The 16,927-nt window shown below is 38.8% G+C and overlaps 1 protein-coding gene across 3 annotated transcripts in view; it reads left to right on the top strand.

Annotated features, from left to right (window-relative positions):
• The window catches only part of TANK (TRAF family member associated NFKB activator), a 105,603-nt gene that overhangs the window by 6,405 nt on the left and 82,271 nt on the right, over positions 1-16,927 (top strand). For 2 of the 3 annotated variants that reach the window (XM_036318631.1, XM_036318629.1), the window contains exon 1: positions 9,449-9,602. The exons of the other annotated variant lie outside the window; for it this stretch is intronic. The gene's annotated coding sequence lies outside the window, so the exon portion shown is untranslated. Of the gene's footprint in view, positions 1-9,448; positions 9,603-16,927 lie in introns of those variants that run through there. 3 annotated transcript variants of the gene reach the window in all.

Raw genomic sequence — 16,927 nt, 5'->3', positions numbered from 1 at the left:
ATTCATTTCCCTCAGAGCACTGCTTTCATTGCATCCCATGAGTTTTGGCATGGTGTGATCTATTTCTAAGTAAATCTAATTTCCCTTGTGATTTCCTATTGATCCGTTGGTTAAGAATGTATTGTTTAATTTGCACATATTTATGAATTTTCCAGTTTTCCTTATTTTATTGATTTCTAGCTTCATTTCATTTTGGTTGGAGAAGATATTTTGTATGATTTTGATATTTTTAAGTATATTGAGAGTTTTTGTGGCCTAACATTTAATCAATCATGGAGAAGTTTTCATATCCACTTGAGAAGAATGTGTATTCTACTGTTGTTGGGTAGATTGTTCTATATATATATATATGTTAAGTCTAGTTGTTTATACTATTCTTCAAGTCCTCTATTTCCTTTTTGAACTTCTGTTTTTTTCTATCATTTATTAAAAGTGGTATCTCCTTAACCTAGCCGGTTTGGCTCAGTGGATGGAGCGTTGGCCTGCAGACTGAAGGGTCCCAGGTTGGATTCTGGACAAGGGCACATGTCCGGGTTGTGGGCTCGATCCCCAGTAGGGGGTGTGCAGGAGGCAGCCAATCAATGATTCTCTCTCATCATTGATGTTTCTATCTCTCCCGCTCCCTTCCTCTCTGAAATCAATAAATATATGTAAAAAATAATAATAATAAAATAAAAATAAAAGTGGTATCTCCAACTATTATTCTCTACTGTCTATTTCTCCCTTCAGTTCTATCAATATTTGCTTCATGTATTTACAGGGACAGGGGGTGTTTGTTTGATGTGTACATTTGTATAATTTTTATATTTTCTTGATATATGACTTTTATCACTATAATGCCCTTCTTCATTCTTACAACAGTTTTTTATGTAAAAGCTATTTTATCTGCTATTAGTATAGCTGCTCCATCTCTCTTTTTGTAACTATTTGCATGGAGAATTTTTTCACGCTTTTACTTTTAACTTATTTACGTCTTTTTTATCTAAAGTAAGTCTTTGTAAACAACATATACGTAGTTTGATCATGTTGCATTACCCATGCTGCCAAGCTCTGCCTTTTGGTTTGGGAGGTTAATCTGTTTATATTTAAAGTAATTGCTGATAAGGAAGCCTTACTTCTGCCATTTTGCTATTTGATTTCTGTATGCCTTACACCATTTTTCTGTTCCTCACTTACTTCCCCCATTACTGCCTTCTTTTGTGTTTCGTTAACTCTTTGCTATATACCATTTTATTCCATTCTCATTTGCTTTTATATGTTTTTTAAGATACTGTCTTAGTGGTTACTATGAGGATTAAAATTAGCAACTTAAATTTATAATCTAATTTGAATTAATACTAACTGAACTTCAATAATATACAAGCATTCTACTCATATACAGCTTGATTCCCTCCCTTATGTTGTTGTAATCACAAATTTTATCTTTATACATTGTATGCTCATTAACATAGATTTATAATTATTTTTAAGCATTTGTTTTTTAAATTATGTTGGAAATAAAAATAAGACTTCAAACAAAAAATACAGTCACGCTGGATTATATATTTACCTATGTAGTTGTCTTCACCAGGGTTAATTTTTTGGTATGGATTTAAATTATTGTCTAGTAGACTTTTATTTGAGCCTGAAGGACTCTATCATTTCTCATAGGGTAAGTCTACTAACAACAACTCCCTTACCTTTATTTTTATCGCAGACTATTTCAATTTCTCCTTATTTTTGAAGAATAGTTTTGCCAGACATAGAATTCATGGTTGAGACCTATTTTTTCCAGCACTTTAAATATGTCATTCCATTGCCTTCTTTCCCTCATAATCTCAAAGTGAAGTTGTTTGTATTCTTACTGAGGATCCTTTGTTCATGATGAGTCATTTCTTTCTTACTACTTTCTTACTACTTACGACTTTCATCTTGGGCTCTCGACAGTTTGATTATAATGTACCTCAGTGTGAATCTCTTTGTGCTTATCCTACTGTTGTTTATTGGGCTTCTTGAATGTGCAGATTCAGTCTTTCATCAAATTGGGAAATTTGGGGCCATCATATCCTCAAAAAAATTTTTTTCTGTTCCTTTTCTCTCACTTCTCCTTCAGAACTTCCATAATGCATGCTTTGGTTCACTGGATGCTGTCTCACATGTCTTTAGGCTCTTTTTTCTTTATTCTTTTTTTTAATGCTCCACCAACTAGATAATTTCCATCACATTATCATCATATTCGCTGGCTCTTCTGCCTCCTCAAATCGGCTACCAAGCCCCTCTAGTAAATGTTTTGTTTCACTTATAGTATTGTTCAGCTCCACATTTCTATTTTGTTCCTTTTAATAGTTTCTACCTCTTTACTAATATTCTCATTTTTTCCATTTATCATTTTCCTCATTTTCTTTGGTTCTTTGTCCATGGCTTTCTTTAGCTCTTTGGGCATATAAGATAGTTCATTTAAAGATTTTTTTCTTGTGAGTCCAATGTCTAGCTTTTCTCAGGAAGAGCTTTTAAAGACATTTTAAATGATAATTACAACCACTTATTTAAATTAAAAATAACTATACATAGAACCACATACTTAAATTACAGAAATTATCTTTTAGTTAATATTATTGAGTTTCTTCGGTATACCAGGCCCTGCTTATATATTATCTCATTGTACATACACACAAACTTTGAGGCAAGTACTACTATAATCTGCATTTGACAGATGAAGAAATTGAGGTATAGGGCTAATAAAGTCATATTGTAAATAAATGACAATGCCAACATATGAATGAGCCAATTTTAACTCAGAATTCTTACTTATTACCAATATGAATGACCTATCTCAGCTTGAGTTTGGTTTTGCGGGGGAGGGAGGACAATGACCAGCTAGGCCTCAGACTGGTGTTTGCACATATCCTTAATATCATTATAACAGCCATCCTAACTTCAAAAACATCTATATGTGCATATTGGAATTTTAAGTGTGGAGCATGTCATAGAGAGGAAAGGACAGTGAAATAGGGATCTATAGCTGAGCCCATAGTTCTAACCTGGAAGGGGAGTCAAGTGAGGTCCTGCTTAGAGTCAGTCCAGTTAGCCGAGGCCTAACAGACCAAGTAAAACATGAGGGAAACATGTTCTGGAATAAGAAAACCACATGAGCAAACACCTGAAACAGACAGAACAGGGAGCATTTGAAGTATTGAAAAAGCCCCAAATCAGCAAGAGGAAGAGAGAAGATATGAATCTAGAGAAGTAAGAAGAAGCTTCAAGGTTAGAGTTTGGATTTTATCCTAAGGGCGATATGAAACCATGAGTGATTTTAAGTGATACAGGAACATAACATTTAGAATTTGATGAGAGTAAAAGTGAGGAAAACAGTGAGAAGGCTGATATGGTAAATATGAATTGATAGTGGCTTGAACAGGGACGACAATAGACATAGTGACAATGAGGCCAGAGTGTGACAATAGGGACACAGAGTATATGCAGCAAGAAATGTTGCAGAGGAGCACTTACATGAGTTACCTTATTGGGTGATTGATAAATGCTGGGAAGTAAGAGTTTTATGTGATATGAACAATGTTTTATTTTCTTTCTTCTATTTACACGATAAAAAAATGAACATATAATTTTTATTCTACTTGTACTTATTTATCTTTACATTTAAAAAAAGCTAAAATAGCCGAAACCGGTTTGGCTCAGTGGATGGAGCGTCGGCCTGCGGACTGAAGGGTCCCAGGTTCGATTCCGGTCAAGGGCATGTACCTGGGTTGTGGGCATCTCCCCAGTAGGAGATGTGCAGGAGGCAGCTAATCGATGTTTCTCTCTCATCGATGTTTCTAACTCTCTATCTCTCTCCCTTTCTCTCTGTAAAAAATCAATAAAATATATTTAAAAAAAAAAAAGCTAAAATAATATATGTTCAATTATAGTTAGAGTGAGACCCTATCTATCATTTTCTTATTTCCACATATAAAATATAAAAAATGAGTCAATTAGAAATTTTTACTTCCTGCCAGCTTTCTTTCACCACTTGAGTTTTTGTTGCTATAATTAGGAAGTTTAGAATATGTTATTATTAAATTATTTTTATACTTATATCTTATGTCTTAAAAATTATTTTTAAATTATTTTTAATAGTCTCCTTATATTTGCAACAAGTTTTTACTTAATCTAGTATTTAAATTATTTCAAATAATTATAAATATTTATTTTATATCAGAAGTTCATCTTTGGTTTTTTTATTTCGATTCCCTTCTTGACCAACTGAAGTATCTCTTCAGTTATTTCAGAAAATGAGTGGTATATTTCTGATCCCTGAAGTATCTACGAATGTCTTTGTTTTCCTTTCCTATGTGAATGATAACTTGTGTGGCTATATAGCCTTTGTATAGACAGTTCCCAAACAACTGTAAATGTTATTCTACTCAGCTTCTGAAGTTTAATAATGAAGACGACTTTTCTATATATTTTTTCCTTTGCAAGTAATTTCTTTTCTGCTCAAATTCTTGTTGATTATTTTTCCATACTTTAGATACAGGCAGTCTTCCCTCACCCGCTCAAACCTGGGCGAAAGCCTTTCCAATGTGTTTTCAGAGTATCCCACACTTACCCCAATTGTAATATTGTAATACCACATCGTGCAGCAATTGCCTGCTTCTGATATGTAGCTCAATCACAAGGCATTCTAAGTTATTTGGTTAGGAATGTGTCTGGCTCTTCTTTGTATTCGTAACAGTTAGCATATGTCAAGTACTCACAAAAAATTTGCTGAATAAATTGATAAATCATTAATATCACATTTTTACCAGGTTAGGTCAAAGTTTGGTCTCTTTTCTTTAATATTTTTCAAAACTCATTGATCCTTTTCATCTCTGCTTTGGACTAAATTATTACTTCAGATACCTTTTTATATATCTTTGATTGCTATTTCTGTTCCATTTACTCTGATCTCTTCTGAAGAAGTTGTAGCACTATTTTTCTACTATTTCATGCAATGGTTTTCATCTATTTGTCCTTTACATTTACATTTTTATCGAGTTTTTTAAGCTTTTACTCTAAACATTAATTTAATATTCTGTAGTACTGATCCCTGGATTATGTCTAAATAATATTTGAATTTTGACATTGCATATTCTATGTCCTTATAGCCTTAACTTATTCAATTTGTTTTTATTTCTCCCTGCCACTTAACTAGGTCTCTTCTTATATTAGTCTAATATCTTGTATTTCATCTCCTGTTTCATAGAAAATGCAAAGCAGATTCTTTCCATTTACTTATTTTTTTTTCTGACAGTGGTCAGCACCTAACTACCTAACAGTCCATTTACTTATGCTTCTAGTATCATTTTCCAAAGTGTTCACTTTCTCAGCATTTTGAGGATTCTCTCCTACTTCATTCATGCAGCATAATCTTTTAAAAAGGAGTACTTTGTCTTGAATTTACTCATTCTAAGCCTCATGTATCCTTTACTAACCCAATTTATGGATTTTCCTTGATTCTCATTATTACTGCGTGAATTCTATTAGTTTCTCTGCACAGATCTTGAACTTAGAGACAGTATACATGTACAGCTCACAGCTAAATTTTTGGCGTGAAATTGACATTTATCAATTTTGTCAGCACAGGTATTGGCTTGCGGTGAGACTCCTCATTCTAATTGCCTATTTTACTATGAAGAGACTAATTCCTAGTTAATCAGAAACAATCATTGGTCTTTTCCTTGGTTGGAACCATATGTGAAAAATTAAACTCCCAGTGAGAATCAAACACACTGTTCTGTCTGCCCAGCCCCTTTGATATTTTGCTTCACGCATCCTTAAATACAGAGCATCCTATCTCTCTACTCCCATTGGAATCATGTTGCTATAATCCAAACCATAGCTCCAAAACGGGTAATAGAGAGAAGTGCTAATGGGGGATATTGGGGCAAGGAGGTGTAAAATACTACCTGTAGTAGTGGGGTTACTGTCAATTCATTCGTATGTGCCAGGAGGCAGATAGGTTTGTTGTTGTTTTTAAATATATTTTTTTATTGATCTTAGAGAGAGAAGGAAGGAGAGGGAAAGAGAGACAGAAACATTTCTTTTCCTTCAGGCCAGCAGATTTGGTCACCTTCAAATAACAAAGTTCATATCCATTTCAGCCCCCACAGTTCTTGCAAATGGAGGGAAATCCTGTCAGATTTTGTCACCAGGGTTACAGCTACTCTTTTGATGTTTTTAGTGGCTTAGAAAAAGGCACCCCTTTAGGGATGATTCAAGCCTAAGGGGTAAGTGAGCACCTCTGTCAGCTGGGTACACTGAATAGGGCACAGATTGCTCAGCCATACACCTGGTTATCAATCCTGCCTTTCAATGCTATTATGAGTTCTCATATTTTCCTGATTTTTCATTTAGTTTAGAGAATCTGAGACACAAACAGCTAGTCCAGATGTCATCTTAAATCAGAAGTCAACCAGATTCTATTAATAGTGATATTTCACATCTAAGATTTGAGTGAGATCATTGATGCTTACCTGACATTCCAAGTTGTAGTATTTATACTGGCAGCTTTCCTTGTCCCTAGATTTATATTTAGAACTCACAATAAAATATTAAGTAGTTTTGAAAATAGCTTCTAAGATATTTTTAATAAGTCTGCAATTCTCATTTTCATCCCAATCTACCACACAGTACTGCTTGCTAACCTAAGGTATCTATAATAATAAAAGAGTAGTATGCTAATTAGACCAGACAGCCAAACAACCTTCCAGATGTCATTCCGGACATCCTTCCAGACAAAGCCGCAGTTGTGGGGGGCAGAGGCAGAGGCTGTTAGGGGTGATTAGGCAGGCATGCAGAGTGATTAGGGGCAATCAGCAGGCAGGCAGAGTGGTTAGGTGCAATCAGGCAGGCAAGTGGTCAAGGGCGATGAGGCAGGCAGGCAGAGTGGTTAGGGGCAATCAGGCAGGGAGGCGAGTGGTTAGGGGTGATCAGGCAGGCAGGCGAACAGTTAGGAGCCAGCAGTCCCAGATTGCGGGAGGGATGTCTGAGGGGTCCTGGATTGCGAGAGGGTGCAGGCTGGGCTAAAGAACCCCCCCCCCACACACACACACACACACACACACACACGAATTTCATGTACCAGGCCTCCGGTCTATAATAATAAAAGCGTAATATGCTAATAACACCAGACAGGGGCTGTGAGGGCCAAGGCAAGCTGCCGTAGCTGCGAGGACCAAACCTATAAAATGTATGTTTGTACATAAAACACTGAGCATGAACCTTAATGTGAACTATGGGCTTTGAACGATAATGATATGACAATGTAGGTTCATCTATTGTGACAAATGTACTACTCTGCTGGGAGATGTTGACAATGGAAGAGGCTTGTGCATGTGTCCATGTAGGGAGTGTATGGGAAGTCTCTGTACCCTCTTCTCAATTTTGCTATGAACCTAAAACTTCTCTAAAAAAATAAATTCTTTTAAAAAAGCTTTGTATTGTCATGTTTAACTCAATAACTTATTACAAGAAAACTGTTCAACTGGTCACAATTTATATACAAGAAGTTTGTGTTTGTTTAAAAAAGTCTTTAAAACTATATTTTGTTTTTGACTTTTAAAAGGAAGCCCAATATTTTAAAATGCACTGTCAAATTTGTAAACCCTTGGACTTACTAGCTTAAGGAAAGAAGCGCAAACATCCATGGTTCAGGAGTGTAGGGAGAAGTTGGGGCAGCTAGTGCCTGATCCTCCTGCTCTAACAGAGAAAAAAATTCTATCACAGGAGGGGCAAGAAGCTGGACTTCCCCGGGGAGATAGCAGCTTCTAAGTTACATGGACCATATAACCAGAGAAGAAGAAGAAGAGGAGGAGGAGGAGGAGGAGGAGGAGGAGGAGGAGGAGGAGGAGGAGGAGGAGGAGGAGGAGGAAGAAGAAGAAGAAGAAGGTCAAGAACTCCAGAGCTAGGCTTAACATTTTCAGGATGAAGAAAAAATTATGAACTGAAGACCTGTTCAGGCATGGCATGGCCAGGATCACTAGGACTGGAGAGTTTATGACTTAGAAAATTTTGTCAAGTCTATGGATATAAAGTTATGTTCTAGAGCAGGCTCTGCCTGACAAAAATACATAGTATTCATGGTCATTTTTTCTTGGCTTTGTGTTTGGTGGTGAGGTCTTTTTCAAACACCATTAACCCACATCAAATATATGCAAAAGCAGTGAGAGTTTTAAAAACTATTTTTAATTAAATAAGTAAATAGGTCTTTATCATGGAAGCTTCTGAGAATGCTACCTGCTTTCAGCCAGATGCAATCATACTGCAGTCAACACGGAGAGTCCCAGCCTTCCGTGTTCTTGGGAAGCTGCCACATGGGCTGTGGATTTGACTACTTTCATTTCCTGAAAGGAATCCCAGGGAAAACCTTCGTGATGGGAAGGAGCCAGCATGATGCGAGTGACTTGGGACACCACCTTTCCTTTGGAGAGCATTCTATACTTTACCACGAGCTTTTGCTTACTCTATCGGATTGATCTTCTCAACCATCCATCCAGTAAAGTAGGTTATTATTGTCCTCCTTTGTCAGATAAAAAAAAAAAAAAAATGAAGGTTCATTAAGTTAAGCAACTTGCCTTAGCCTGTAGGTGTCAGAGCTAAAACTGGGAGTACAAACACTTTCCTTCAGTTATCTAAAATCTTTATCTTGGACAATATTCAAGCATGGCTTGGAAATGGCAACATCGTGGGAAATTTCCTAATAGAGATTTGTTGCATTTACCAACCACTCAAACTTTAGCAAGTACAGTTAATGAAAGGCGTTACTTGTTGGGGGGGGGGGGGGGGGGGGACCAAATGTGTGTGTGTACGTGTGTGAGTAGGGTTTCTGAGTGTGGACCTTAACCATATCCACGCGAGGATCTGCCGAAAACAGGTTCCTTGCCTTCACCCAGTTCCTCTGAATTCTAGGAATCTCTCTGGGTGAGTTGTTAGAACCTTCATAAGCCTCTCGGGTGATTCTGTGTTCGCTAACTCACCTACAGGGTGGTTTTAGACCTGGTTGGTTATTTATTGTTCGGCAAAAACCTAACCAAGACCCTCAGGTGACCTTTATACTTGACATTGGTCCTCTTTCAGTGGCAGTTTTCCCTGCGGGGCAGGGAGGCACCGGGCTGCGCTGGGCGGGGCTTGTGTGGGCGGGGAGGAGCGGGGCTGCGCTGGGCGGGGCTTGTGTGGGCGGGGAGGAGCGGGGCTGCGCTGGGCGGGGCTTGTGTGGGCGGGGAGGAGCGGGGCTGCACTGGGTGGGACTTGTGTGGGCGGGGGCGGGGCTGCGCTAGGCGGGGCTTGTGTGGGCGGGGGCGGGGCTGCGCTGGGCGGGGCTTGTGTGGGCGGGGAGGAGCGGGGCTGCACTGGGTGGGACTTGTGTGGGCGGGGGCGGGGCTGCGCTAGGCAGGGCTCGTGTGGGCGGAGAGGGGCGGGGCGGGAGAGGCCCGGCCTGGCCCCGGGGAGGTGCAGGGTGAGGAGTTAATGGCTCCGCGCGCAGGCGCTGCCCTCTGAACTGGAACGGCAAGCCACTTCCGGTTGGAGTCCCTTGGCTGGGCGCCGCCGACCCGGAGCGTGGAAGACCCACTCGGAACCCCTGAACTGTGAGTAAGAAACTTCGTGAACGAGTAGGTGTGTCCGACCCCGTCGAGCACGGCGACGGAGAACTTGTGTGTGTGTGTGTGAGCGAGAGGCATCCGCTGGCAGCGTGTGGCCGCTGGGAGAGAAACCGGGGAGCTGAGGAGAAGTCCAGGTCTCTGGACGGGGAGGGACTTGGTGCGAGAGGAGCCAGCGGGTCTGCGCTCCGGGCTGAACCGGGAGGGGCTTTCCGGGCCCAGGACGTCCCCGCCGCGACGTAGCTGGGGAGGGACTCTGTCGGACGCCGTCGTCTTCGCTGGAAAACTGGGGAGGCAGGGCTTAGGGGGCGCGGGAGCCGCCTGCCAGAAGCTAGCGCTGTCACGGTCACGCTTTCGAAAACTTTTTCCCAAGTTGTTGCGCAATTCTGTTCTCGGCTTCCCCGCGGGTGTCCTCATAGTCTTGTCGGCGAGAAGTTGGGTAACTTCCCCGAGCGTCCCGGGGAGAAGGGGTGGCCGAGGCGGGAAGAGCGGAGGCTCACCCGCCGCCGGTGCAGGGAACCTGGACGCTGGGTCCAGTCGCTGAGAGTGAGTGGCCGCCGTGGAGAGCCGCGCTGGTCAAGAGGCGAAGAAGGCGGGAGGATACCCGAGCGAGAGGAGTTGTCTCTCTTGTTACGTTGTAACAAGCAAACATAGGGCAGCCTTGCTATGTCCAGTGTCACTTATCTCAGGTGCTTTTGACAAAGTTCTCATACGGGAGAAATGGTAAGGAAGGAAGTGAAGTGACCTGAAAACGAAGGAAAATGAAATGATCTTTTCCCCCCTCCTCCCGCCACGATTGGAATATACATTTCAAGCGAGAGGTAGCAGACAAGCATGCACTGTGTTCTGTCGGAAAATTATTTTGTCCCTGATCTTTGGGGACGGGAGGAAACCCTAGCATGATACAACCATGTACAAAGCAGAAAAGGAAACTCTTTTGCAGCCCTACCCCCAACCGTGTACACCAAGGCCTTTGACATCTCGCTCTTATAGGTACATAGACGTGTTATTTCACTTTCTTATGAAAAGGAGATTTTATGTGCATACTATCCTGTTATCTGCTTACTCAGATAAAAAAAAAAATACGTAGTGGAAGTCATGCCTTATGCAACACTACCTTATCTTTTTAAAAAAATGTATTTTATTGACTTTTTACAGAGAGGAAGGAAGAGGGATAGAGAGAGTAACATCGATCAGTTGCCTCCTGTACACCCCCCACTGGGGACGTGCCCGCAACCAAGGTACATGCCCTTGACGGGAATCGAACCTGGGACCCTTCAGTCCGCAGGCTGAGGCTCTATCCACTGAGCCAAACCGGTTACAGCAACACTACCTTATCTTCTTAACGGCAGCATGGTATTCCTCTGTCTGGGTGTACCATAATCTAGTTGACTATCTCTTAAAACAGCCTGTCTGTACATTGCCCTTTATTCTTCACAATTATATTTTATTAAGATCCAGATATATTAATCCTTTGTGAAATATATTTTCAAGAACTGTCAGTCTTTTGGTTTAAAATGCCTAGGTTTTATATTGCTTAAGGTGATCCCCACTTAAAAATTATTAAAATATGTTTCTATATTGTCTTAATTTTTTTTAATAATATTTATGCTTTACTTATTAAAACATCTGAATTATTTTTGTACATTGTTCAAGATAGATATTTAGCCATTTTTCCTGAAATCAATTCTTTCCCCCAACTGGCTAGGAATAATACTACCTTCAAATAGTAAAAATGTATACATGGGTCTTTTTCTTCTTCTTCTTATTCTTCTGTTGCATTGTTCTATTTGTCTCTTCCCATACAAATACTAATCTCTTTGATAATGGCCTTTTTTTTTAAAAAAGTAATTCATAAAGCAAGTCCCTCTTTTTCAAAATTTTCTAGAATATTGCACTCTTTCAATAAAATATAAACTGCTCATATTTCATTAAAATAATCCTGTTTCGCTATTATTTAATTTCCAATAAATTCTCTTTACCAAGAAAGTGTCTTTACTGTTTCTAGCTTAGTAGGATTTTTGCAGAGATTAGATTTTGGATTGTGTGCAAAGTCTATTTTGTCTGTGCATTGGCTAGCACTTTGAGAGGACTTTTAAGTAGTAGATGTTGATTGCTCATTTTGTCTATTTCTTCTTAAGATGCTGTCTTTTCATTACTACTTAACGATATATTCATCAGGACTGGAAGTTGAATTCTATCCTGTGGCTTTTTGGCATCTGTCATGGCCTATCATGTGTTTTTCTTCTTTAACTTATTTTAGGATGGTAAGTTATTTTAGTAGATTTTCAGTTTGTGATCCAAGCTTACACCTGGTTATGGTGTAATATTTAAGCATATAGGTTCCTTTTGGTAGTAGTTTTATTTAAAATCAATAATTGAGTTTTATCTGTAGTCTTCTTTTTCTGTGTTATCTTTGCCAAAGCGATATCAAGGTTATGCTGGGTTCCTGAAAAGAACTGTGAAGAGTTCCTTCTTTCTCTGCTCTAAAGTAATGTAGATAGCATAAGAGCTCTCTGTCCTTTGAAAGTCTGAAAGAATTCACTCATGAAACCATGTTGGTTTGAAAGTACGTTGTTCTTAAAACAGCAACAATATTTTGCAAACAGATCCAGAACTTACAACAAAACAAAAACTTCTCAAAATAAATAAAAGGGTCTGAAACACCCATAATGTTGAGAACAAAGAACTGCTGTGCTGATCCTGGTTGTTTTTATCCCTCTCCTTCCCCCAGCCCCTCTTTTTATGGTCAGGGAAAATGTTGTAGGTAGACTGAGGCTGATAATAAAATTCTCTTTCTCACCTCTATTCCAGTTGTAGTATAAAAGAAAAGGTGTTGCTTCTACGTGGGTAAGGTACTATATGCCCTGAAAGAAACCAAGAGTGAAACTCAATTGAAAGAGCATCAGTTTCAGTTTGTTGTCATTAGCTTCCTATTTTTGCTGGGAAATTTCTTCCTTTACAGGTAATAACCAAGCTGACATTCTACTGTAGGCAAATCCCATAGGGTGGTTTCAAAATGAGTGAGAAAATACACAGGCTAAGCAGGCTGGTACTTACTTAAATATAAAGTGGACATCAGTCTCACAGTCCAGGTATGTGTGTGGTGTGTGCACACATAGAACAGGGCTGGCTTCTAAGGAATACAAACTATCTAACCAAAGACTACCTTTTCACTCAACTAATAGTTGACTTAATATGTGGCTAATAGTATATTATGTAATCTTTGGTAGAGTTATTAACTTATTTTAAACACTTTTTGATTACTTTCAAGGATATGACCTCAGTCAGGTAATATAATTTAGCAATGTGCACATGTATACTTCAGGAGACTCATACGTGTTATTTACAGAGTGATGCAGGCATTATGTGAATGGTTGGATATTTGAGTATTTTAATTGATCATCTATTAATCTAGAAAAAATAACTATTGACATGATTTGAGGGCATGCTTCATAGCAAAAACTCATGTTTTTTAAACCATACCCATTATGCAAAAGTAAATGGTAGATGAAAATAGATAGCCAATTGATGTAAAACTTTTCCTCTACTATGGCCTATGCTTGCTGCAATGGTTTTCAATCATGGGGAAAGAGGAGGATATTATCTGGAATGAGGTATGGAGAATTGTTCCCATGAGTGGCAGAACAAACAACAGGGAATTTTGCTATGAAGAGAGACCTGCTAAAAAAGACAGAAATCAGGAACTCAGATCATTTCAAGGTAATATATTATTTAAAATTACTTGAAGAAAAACAACTGTTATTGTGGGATTTTTAAATGGTTTTACTATTCCTAGCCATGTATTATGTGGCATTTCATAACATCATATATATGCTACCCCTAAACTAGAAATGCCTTTTCTTTGATATTGATGTTTCTCAACCTTTTTGAGTCCATATTTCCTTTTTTATAAACATTGAAATCTCACAAATATTAGGAGATTGTAATATGTGCCCTTGCTTTCAACACAGACCTCGTATGCCTCCTCAAACAGAATGTAAGCTTTCTCTTATAGTTTCTCCATTCAAGAATATTCTAAGGAGCCCTACTTTTGTGATTTATAAAAACAGATTTTTAATATTCAGTAGCCACTTTTAAACTGCATACCCCACCCCATCTCCAGATTCTAACATGGCACCTACTCACAGGAGAGGATACCCCTTACAAAACTGAGCAAGCTAACTGAGCAGTACCATGTTTATGTTCACCTCAAAGGGGTACAACACATGCTAGTTTCCCTTTTGGTGTGATATTGTTTAGTTGTGTACTTCAACCAATCACATTTGATAAATTGTCTGAAAGAAATTTTATACAACTGGAGAAGAAAAGGGAGTGAGGCAAAGCTGAAACTCAGGGGTGTGGTCTCTGTGCAGTCTTCTTTTAATTCTCAGAAGATAGCACAAAAAGTTTCACCAAGTTCTAAAATCCAGCCAGATGGAGAACCTGGTCTGGGGAGCTTTCAGTTTGATCAATGAAGTTGTCTTACCTTGTTTATCCTTATGCATTTAGCCAACCTGCTTATGGAAAAAATACAAAATCCAGATTCTGATGATGCTGGCTCTGTAAGTTCCCATTATTTCAGCTGTCTGAGTGGAACACAGAAACAGTATAGTGCAGTGTGCTATGAGTATATCGATAACCAAAGTTTACAACCAAGAAGGTGAGACTAGAAATGCAAGCTGTCATTTGGGGAATTGGCTGCTTTTGCCATGGAGCTCTCTTAAAAGGGGGAACGATCTTAAGTAAATGTTACGAGTGACAGTTTTCATCCATTTCCTTTCTTCAAATAAGGAAAACACACATACTTCTCTAAAGAGTTACCTTAACTATCTAAGACAGAGGGTATCCTTTTATTTATGCTTGTGTACTACATTATTGACTTATTTTCTGCTATTTGCCTCTGTTGTTTTTTGTGGGTGAGAAGGCCAACAGAACTCAGATACAGAAAAGATAGGATGTATCTCTCACTTATTCACCTCTTTGTTTGCTAAGGTGGCAACTTTTCTTAAATAGAATTCGAACTCTTATTATTCATACCCCAAGGAGTTGGGAAAAGCAGGTGACTTTCTTTTCTAGGGCACAGTGGAAGAGGAAGCAGTTACTTCAGGTAATTTCTATCCTTCATCCTGAAACTGCTTTAGATTTAAACTGGCCTCTCACAAGTGTGAACACTGGCAGAACGCTTACAATAGTGTTAGCAGTGGGGGAAACCCAGCAAAGCGGTCTTTCCTACCTCCCAAATCACTCACGCTGTCTATCACCCCACAAAAGGTAGATCTTATTAAAGAATTATAAGTCATTCTGGGGTGAAGGTGGTAGGAATCTACCTTTAAGCCTGTGTTTCTTTTCAGCCTTGAAATGCATGTGTACGTGAGTGTATAAATAATCAGAATTGAGCTGCTCTGGTTAAACTGGGCATGGAACATCTGGTGGTGGAACATTGTTTGGCTCACACAGTCCTAGTCTCAGTGGAGCTCCATAAGCACCATTACTTACCTTGATTATTACTTTATTTATTTAGGATTGGTTACCTATCACTTGGCAGCATAATACTGATTGCCATAGACAATAGGCTTAAGATATTTTATCTATAAAATAGGAAAAGAAGAAAAGAAGTTCATTTAAAATTGAAAAGGAGGCTGGGAGGAATTAGAGTACCACTTTAGAAGTTTCAACATCCGTATAGTTGTAGTCCCAGAAAGGGACACAGAAGAAATGAAATTGCCCAAAAAATAATTCCAGAAAATCTCACAAACTGAAGGATGAACTTCCATATAGGTTAAGTACAAAATCAGGAATCAGACTGTCTCTGGATTTCAACAAAAACAAATGTAAATTAGAAGAGAGCATAGCAAGGCTTTCCAAATTCTAAGGAATAATTACTTCTAACCTAGAACTCTTAACCTGGAAACTATCAGTTAAGTCTGAGGCTTGAGTAAAGCTATTTTCAGTTATGCAAGGTCTCAAAAAATGTACTTCGCAAACACTTTCTCAGAAGTAGCTACTGCAGGGTTAACTTCACCAAGTGGACAAGTAAACAAGAAGGATAAAGATTTGGGATACTGAAAATGAGGGATTCAGCTAGAGAAAGGTAGTTGAGATAGGACGTAAATCCCAAAGGGAATTCCCAAATTCAAGGTGAAAGAAGGTCTCCTTTAGGCATAAAGGGCAACAAGTCCAGACTGGAGCAAGTCAGAAAGCTCAAGAAGAGCTTCTTCTAAAAAGATGAAATTGATAAAATAACAAATGTTCGAGTGGATTGGGAGTTGTATTAGTGATAATAATAAACTGTCCTAACTAGTTTGGCTCAGTGGATAGGCAGGGGTGGGCAAACTTTTTGACTTGAGGGCCACAATGGGTTCTTAAACTGGACTGGAGGGCCGGAACAAAAGCATGGATGGAGTGTTTGTGTGAACTAATATAAATTCAAAGTAAACATCATTACATAAAAGGGTACGGTCTTTTTTTTTTTTTTTTAGTTTTATTCATTTCAAACGGGCCGGATCCGGCCCGCAGGCTGTAGTTTGCCCACGGCTGGGATAGAGTGTCAGCCCTCAAGTTGAAGAGTCAAGGGTTCGATCCTGGTCAAGGGCATGTACATCGGTTGCTGGCTTGATCACTGCCTGGTCAGGGCACATGCAAGAGGCAACCAATCATGTCTCATGTTGATGTTTCTCTCTCTTTCTTTTCCTTCCACTCTCTAAAAATCAATGGAAAAAATATATCCTCAGGTGAGGATTAAAACAAAAAAGGAAAAGAAATAAAGCAAACAGGAAGTTTTTTCAGGGAAAAGGTTTTTTAGAAAAGGAAAAAGCCATAGTATATGGTGGGCAAAAGTAGATTTATAGTTGTAATACAAATAAATAGTATAATAGTAAGTAAATAATAATACAAGAATGAACTCTGTGTATTGAGTATTCACAACTATAAATATTCTTTTGCCCACTACTCTGTTATATCATCCAGCAGTCAATAGCATTACATAGTCCTAAGAAAGTAAAAACTGAATGCTACTCTAACCAAAAAATAGGAGAACAGGGAGGGCATTAAGCAGAGAGGGGGTTTTATAAAGAGACCTTAATCCTTATTTTGCATAGTGGGAAGATGGATAAAACTGAAAAATTAATAGTGCCAATGTAGTATGTTAGAGTACAGAAAGAAATACCAGAAACAATAAACCAGAAGAGCTGAAAACTTTTGCCAAAGTGAAGCAGGAATGGGGAGAGGAGAGCAAGGGACTGCTGTTTTTCGTAAGCCCTGTGAAACTATTTGACTAATTAAAATATAGATATGTATAGCTTTAATTACAA

Source organism: Myotis myotis, unplaced genomic scaffold (assembly GCF_014108235.1).
Source record: "Myotis myotis isolate mMyoMyo1 unplaced genomic scaffold, mMyoMyo1.p scaffold_m19_p_8, whole genome shotgun sequence".
NCBI classification, from domain to species: domain Eukaryota; kingdom Metazoa; phylum Chordata; class Mammalia; order Chiroptera; family Vespertilionidae; genus Myotis; species Myotis myotis.
The sequence above is the reverse complement of the archived record's forward strand: the minus strand, read 5'-3'. Positions and strand labels throughout refer to the sequence as shown.